The 7,680-nt window shown below is 42.0% G+C and overlaps 1 pseudogene; it reads right to left on the minus strand.

Annotated features, from left to right (window-relative positions):
• Positions 1 to 505: 505 nt before the first annotated feature.
• On the minus strand, positions 506 to 3,162 carry LOC114645338 (uncharacterized; annotated as a pseudogene).
• Between the last annotated feature and the right edge of the window lie 4,518 nt (positions 3,163 to 7,680).

Consider the following 7,680-nt stretch of genomic DNA (forward strand, 5'->3'; position numbering starts at 1 on the left):
TTTGATCAGTTATTTGAAATTATGTGCCTTCCTGCTGCTTTGGTCAACACAATGTTGTTCAAAGAAATGCTTTGTAACCTTTATATTTCAATGTTCAATTTAAATGATTTTATTGCATTGATTTTGCTTTAAAGTATATTGCATACAATCCACACCTAGTTTGTTAGAAAAGTTTCTATCTGTAGTTAATGGTTGATAAAGTTTTTCCTTGCACTTCAAACTCTTTTAGAAAAATAAACCATCCTTGTTTCCTTGGCTTGCTTTTCTCTCAAAGGTAGTGATCCCTAACATCTGTTTTTTATATTTGCCCATTGGCATAGTGGAGAAGCTGCCTTACAACTTCAGAAGCCTTGCCTTTATTCACATCCTGGTCACTATCCCTCTATATAAGAAACATCACCTGGATGCACTGGGATGCATCATCAGTGATGTATCTTGAGGTCATCGGGCGTTTCGGGTCTTGCAACATCATACACCCTCACTCAGGCGACCCAGCCGGTGTTGATTAATCCCCAACTTGCATCCCAGTAGTGATCCACGGATCAGCCCTCTCGCTAGCTTCGTTGATACGCTCTTCCCAGGGCACTGTCAGTTCCAGCATGATCAGCTGTTTTGAGGCCTCAGAGGTAATGATCATGTCTGGTCGGAGTGATGTTGTTACAATTTGCTGCGGGAACTTTAGCTGCTTTCCCAAGTCAGCCTGTAGCTGCCAGTCAGAGGCTGTGTGGAAGAGACCTGTTATTACTGCCTTTGCCTGGGATTGCTCTCCCGCTTTAACGAAGGTAATTGCCTTCTTTCAGCCGTGGAGGAGTTTGCTTATGTTGATGGCTGCAGCCAAACTTTCAGCAACTGCCTTGAGCACCTTGTCATGGTGTCACCAGTAGCGGCCATCTGCCAGAGCCTTAGGGGAGCTGCTGAGTAGATGTTCTAGAGAGCCTCTTCCTGAACAAAGTGGACAGGATGGTGCCTCGCTCTTTCCCCAGACGTGGAGGTTTGCTGGGCTTGGCAGGGCAATGTAGACCGCCTGCACCAGGGACCGGACACGACAGAAATCTCCCTGCATGATGTCCGACTAGGTGATCCTTCACTGGAGAGTACTCTCCCACCTTGTCCATGCACCCTGTTGCCAGAGTCCTACTGTCCTGCTCACTATCTTTTCCTCCACCCCTGCTCGGACCTCTTCCTGGAGTAGATGGATTCTCTCCTTGCCCTGGGCCTTGCCGACCTGGGTCTTTGGGAAGTAGCCCAGACCTGCTCTACCTGTTGCCACAGTGCCCACCCGAGCCTTCTGTCTGAGGTGTGACTCTGCCACCTCCACAGCCTTCTCTGCCCTCCATTTCCTGCCTGTCCTTACCTCAATGCCAGCTGCTGACACCTTACAATCTTTGGAGTCCCTGTACTGTAGGGCTTCTCTGGTGTGTGGCACCATGAATTCTTCAGTGAGGCCACTAAATGGTAGCCACAGGATGTTACTTTTCCCATACAGTGCTGTGCTGGTGAGGCTGCATGGGAGCCCCAGCCACCTCCGAAGAAAGCTGCTGATCATTCTTTTCAAGGGACTCAACTGTTGAAAACGGGACTGCATATACCAGCAGAGGCCATAGTACTCAGGGCAGGATTGAGTGCTGATAGATCTAGGCTTTAAACCTACCAGGCAGGCCAGACCTATCAACCTTGGTGAGCTACGTCCCAAGCTCCTGGGTGGATTTCTGAATAGCAGCTGTGTCTTTCAGACTTGAGTCAAAGACTTTCCCCAAACTCTTGACTGGCTGCTCTGTGATGGATGGGATGACTGTTCCCACGATAGCAAATCGGTACTTATCAGTCACCTTCCCCTTCTTTAGCACCATGGACCTTGACTTGGAAGGCTTAAAACTCATCCTTGCCCATGTGATGAGTCTCTCAAGTCCTTGTACGATCCACCTGCTCCCTGGGACCGATGTTGTTGTGATGGTTAGATCATCCATATAGGCTCTTATTAAGTCAGCGGCCTTCTGCATTCTACCTCGGCTGAATTGACTATCATATTCATGGCAAGGGCAAAAAGATTAACGGAGATAGGTCACCCTGTTATTATTCACTTGCCAAGCCGATGCCAGTCTGATATTTCTGACCCAGAAGTGACCCTTATCCTGAAGTTGTTATAGTAATCCAGGATCAGATCCTTGATTTTCCTGGGGACACGGTGGCGATGTAGTGCGAGCTCAACCAGCTTGTGTGGTATAGACCCATAGGCATTTGCCAGGTTCAACTACAACACAGCAAGGTCACCTCTGTTCTCATGAGCCTCTCTGATAAGCTGAGTTACCACACCTGTGTGCTCCAGGCAGCCAGGGACTCCAGGAATCCCCCCCTTCTGGACACAGGGGTCGATGTAGTTATTCTTGAGGATGAACTCTGTCAGTCTTTGGGATATGATGCTGAAAAACACCTTTCCTTCTACACTCAGCAGGGAGATCATTCGGAACTGGTCGACGTTCCTGGAATTCTCCTCATTAGGGACCCAAGCTCTCTCAGCACACCTCCACTCGTCAGCGACTTTCCCTCTTCACCAAATCACCTTCAAGATCTTCCATAGGTGCTGGAGAAGCGCAAGGCAGCACTTATACATGAAGTAGGGTATGGCGCTCATGCCTGGAGTGGAAGCTGATCAGGCTGCCTTGATGACCTCCTCAACCTCCTTCAGACTTGGCTCACCCAGCTTGAACGCTGTTATTGGGAGGGCAGGGTTGATGAGGGTTTATTGACATTGAGATCTTGATCCCTCCTGGGATCACTCAATGTGTCCTGGAGGAAGCACTACACTTCCTCTGATAAACACTCAAGACGTCCACTGCACTTATCTCCTAGCAGTTGTTTCATAAAACCAAAGGGATTGCTGTCTTTCTCTTCCCCGCCTCCTGTGCCACTCTGCTCCGCAAAGGGTCATCAGCTTCTTCCGCAGGATGTTCTGCAGTTCTGCCAATACCCGCTTTTCCTCATCAGCAGCTGTCTTGTACTGCTTCTTGAGGGTTTGAAGCTCTTGCCATATCTGATATATGTTGAGGGCCTTGCAGTTAATAGTATATGAGGTGGACTTGGTCTTATCCTTCTCCATCTGACCAAACCTCTCAGAGGCATAACTGACAATGATCATGGTCATTGTTTGGAGTCGCCTGTCGACATCTCCTTTGGCTGTGGCTTGGATAATGCATCCAATCTCTTCATTTCCTGGCTGGAGGCCACTTAATCCGCTGTTGTGGAACTACTCTGCTGGGGTTTGGAGGCTCAGGTGTGTGGAGGGACTGGGCTCTGTGGGTTGCCTCCTGGCCGGGCTCCTCCTGCATCTCACAAGGTCGAAGACCTGTGCGTTGCACCTCCTTCTCCCGTTCCAAGCACTTCATTCTGGCCTGATGGATTTTTAGGCCATGTTGGTTCTTGCACAGCTTTCCGCACATTCATGTTGTACTCGTAGTTTGTCTGTTCACATGGGTCGTCAACGTTTTGTCTGTCCAATCAGAGATCTCATCCTCCCCCCCTCTTGGGATCTCCTGAGGGTATCTCTCTTTAGGGCTTTCCGTAGCTTGTTGGAGTTCTTCCTCACTGAAGACACAGGTTGGGGTGCTAGCCCATACTGTCCCCGTTTCCGTCCTTCCATGCTGTCAACTGACTTTCCAGTAGTCACCAAACTATTCTTGGTAGTCACCTAGACTGTTCCTAGGAGTCACAGGCTATGCCAGTCTCTGACTATATAAGAAACATCACCTGGATGCAGTGGGATGCACCATTAGTGATGCATCAAGAGTGTGCATGCTCTTCCCATTTCTAATGACAAGAAGGAGAAATTCCACTATTTTGTATCCAAATAAAATATCTATGTGAAATAGATATGCTTTTTTAATATCCCTATGACTAGAAATCAAATTCATGCTCAGTACTTGTTTTCAGGTTTTAGGTAAATTGCCTTTGAGAAAACACATGTTGCTTACTTTTTAAGAAATAGTCAAGTACTGAGAATCATAGTGGTTAAGGGATTGGATTTCAAATCCTGAGGTTGTGGGTTTAAATCCCACTACTGACACTGTGAGACCAGGACTAAGTCACTTCACCTGCCTTTGCTAAAACTGGAAAATACAAAAGAAATGTAACCAATTGTATCCCTGAAATGTTGTTAAGTCGCCTTGGATAAATAATAAGTAATAATAAAATGAATAATTAGCAGCAGTACTAGTAGCAGCATCTTCATGGTTTATGATTAAATTTACCACTGTAAATAATATCTATACAATTACCATGTATTATGTATATAACAGGGAACACATTAAGAAACTATGAATTGTAAAGAATGTGCCATGAAATAAGTTTCACCTTATTATGACAGACTACACAAATAGCATCTAAGGCTAGCATCAAACTACAAAACTTTTCCAGGATTTGTCAGCCATAGCTTTCTTATACATGTATTTAGCAAGCTGTAACTAGTCACAGTTAGAGGCTCTAATGGGGAAAAACGGGAACAATTGTGGGGGGCTCATAAATGGTCAGTGCAGAAATTAATTTTTTTGTAAGGTGCCATCAGTAACAATATTCACAAAAGGCAGTGACAACAACTGTATGGACTACAGAAGGCAGAAATATACTGTATAATGACTTGAACTGAGCAGGCCATAATGCAAATTGGTTCTCTGCTTCTATAGCCCCACTGCCTGCAATAGGACAACCACAGATCTGACAGGTCTGACCTGTGGTCCATCTAAAAATTGGGGCTTCAAATCTATGAGAGATGACCTCCTTAATTTGCAATGATGTACCATGAAAGACTGAGCAGCCTTGTCATCCTGTCAATTGAGTGGGACCCTGTGCGTCAAATGAGTTTTGCAGATGTCAATAATGACTTTGCAACTGAGAATTCTTGGAGGAGGATTCTGTAGAAATTAATGCAGTATTTACTAGCTTTGTTTTACCTGAATGCAGTGTTACAAAATACAACCTAGTAATCTTTTGTATTTGAATTTAAATAAAAAAATAAAAAACATGCTGATGATGTTTTGCATTTATGTTGAAATGTTACTGTATTAATAAATGTTACTGTGTTAATAATGTTTTGCATTGAATTGGTAATGTTATAAAACATTAAAACAGCACTACAAGTCCCAGTGCTTGCCTGTGAACTCCAGTCATTAAGAGTGACATGCTCTCCAACTCAGAGTCATATAGTGAGATGCCAGCCTATGGATATTTTAAACATCTAAGGTGAATTTAAAGGTATACAACACAGAATGCAGAAACAGTTTATCCAAAAAAATTGGTTGATTACAGAGATGAGTTACTACAAAGATTAAAACAGCTAAAATCAAATAAACAATTTATGGTCAAAATCTCTTTCTGAATTACATGAGGTTAAAAGAAGGATATTTTAATTATCAGTACTTGGTAAAAATATTGGTAAAAATGTAACTATCAAGCTGTTTAAGTTAGCATATGAATAAACTCCAGTGCTTGGCTAAGGAGGATATTGAACAGAATTATTAAACAAGACATTTCAACTAAATATTGAACAAAATTATTAAAAACATACTTGGACAGAATTCAGACTTAGGCAGATAATGCCTTAATGGGGGGCATGAAACTTTAAAGTAAACCTTATAAGAGAGTCCACAATCTATGCTGTCTACATACAGACAATGAATAATAGGTTTATTTAAGAAGGCTAATAGGATGTTAGCTTACATAACAGTCTGTGTGGAAAACAATAGAGGTTGTTTTGAAACTGTACAATGTACCTGTGAATGTTTTGTGCAGGTTTATCTTCAAATTGCAAAAAGGCCGAATTGTTTAGTTAAAGTGGTACAGCAAAAATGCATCTATTGCTCATTTACTCTTATGTAACAAGACCTTAAAAATGCTTCAGTTGGTCTTCATAACCCTTATAAAACATCAGTAGATTGGTTATTCATCTCTTTGCAGTGTGGCATATTGACATATTGGGAACATTACTTGTTAATATGAGCGATTCACAGGTCTTATACAAATTATGTAATATCAAGAGAAATGTGTCCCAGCTAAGCCACCTCAGACTTTTGTTAGTAGATCATATTGCAGAAATGAATAAGCACTTTATTAAAGGTTTGTGAATTTAAGAAGACCCCCAGACGTGTTTGTTAAGGTACTGTATAATAGTAAATGAGTAATAGATGCATTTTGCAGTACCTCAAATTATTACCATTAAGGGCTCATTTATACTTCACGCTCAGAACGCGTACGCGCCCGCATCATGGCCGCCACGTGCTCTGAGTGTTCATTTCATGCGTCCTCTGAGCAGGTCCTCAGAAATTAACGCGACGCGTGCGTGAGTTGCAGTACCAGCAAAAAGTCGGGGGGCGCAGTGTGCTAAAAGTTGGAATGTGACGTCAGAGTCTCTGTTTACTATCTACATGTGACAGAAAGCCGCTTTGCGGATCCTATGAGATCGATGTGTGCGCTTCGATATTTGATAAATGGTTCGATGTGGTGAAGCAAAATGCCGAAATACAGATGTATTCGTGGTGCTTTTATATTGAAGCGTCGCATATTCCCGATCGTAATGACATGATATTTTTTAAAATTCTCACATACCGTCTTCTGTGCTCTTTTTTTTTTTCTAGGGCTTCCTCTGCTCCTGACAACAGCAAATCGCCAGCAATAGATCACCACATTAAATGTATGATATTCCAACTCTCTGCACATTTAGAATCCTTAGATTTATACTTGATATCACTTTCATGATGAAAAGCATTAAAGTATGTATATTACATTTTACAGATAAATCGGTAATTTCATTTAAATAATGAGTACTGTTAATAATTATACACATGGGGTGACACAGTGGCGGAGCGTTAGCGCTGCTGTCTTGCAGGAGTCATGTCGCTGATATTCCCTGCCTTGAGTTTACACGTTTTCCTGCTGGGTATCCTCAGTGTGCTCCAGTTTCCTTCCAAAGATATGCAGATTTAGGGATTTGGTGCCGCTAAAATGATGCTAGTGTATGTATTTGCTTGTATTCACCTTGCGATGAGCCAAGGCATCGTTCAGGGATTGTTTCTCACTCGTACCCAATGCTTGCTGGAATGGACACATCTCTGGATTTAATCAATAAACATCCTTTTCAGAGATATTGCGGTATGGTGTCATCAGAATTTAATGGGTGTTCTAGGCAATTCACAACACAGAGAGGAGCAATTTCTAGATTCCATCTAATATTTAAAACATGTCAAAAACAAGAACACAAAGACAAAGGTGTTTAAAGGTAAATTTCATACTGCAAATTGCAAATATTTCTAGATAGGGAACAATGGATACTTTTAGTCACCAAGCAGCTTATAAAATAGTTTGCAGCATGGATACATTTAATTTGTAATCTTCAATATTTTGAAGAATCAGGAATTGAGGAGTTTTTTCAGCCAGAATGATCTGTTCTTATAATTTTTTATACTTGTAATAATGCTTTAGTGTGTCTTGATAATTTTAGGCTTTACTATTATTTATCCATAACTTGCTTATTTCATTTTTTGATGATTTACTTGTTTTTTTTTTATACTAAAGCTTTGGATATTTAAGCAAAAAAAGAGTAAAATTAATTCTTCCTTTTTAATTATTTTTTATATCAGCTACTGTATAATCATGGATCAGCACAGTGGTGATATGAGTAGTACTGTTGCCTAA

This window comes from Erpetoichthys calabaricus, chromosome 2 (assembly GCF_900747795.2).
Source record: "Erpetoichthys calabaricus chromosome 2, fErpCal1.3, whole genome shotgun sequence".
NCBI lineage: Eukaryota > Metazoa > Chordata > Cladistia > Polypteriformes > Polypteridae > Erpetoichthys > Erpetoichthys calabaricus.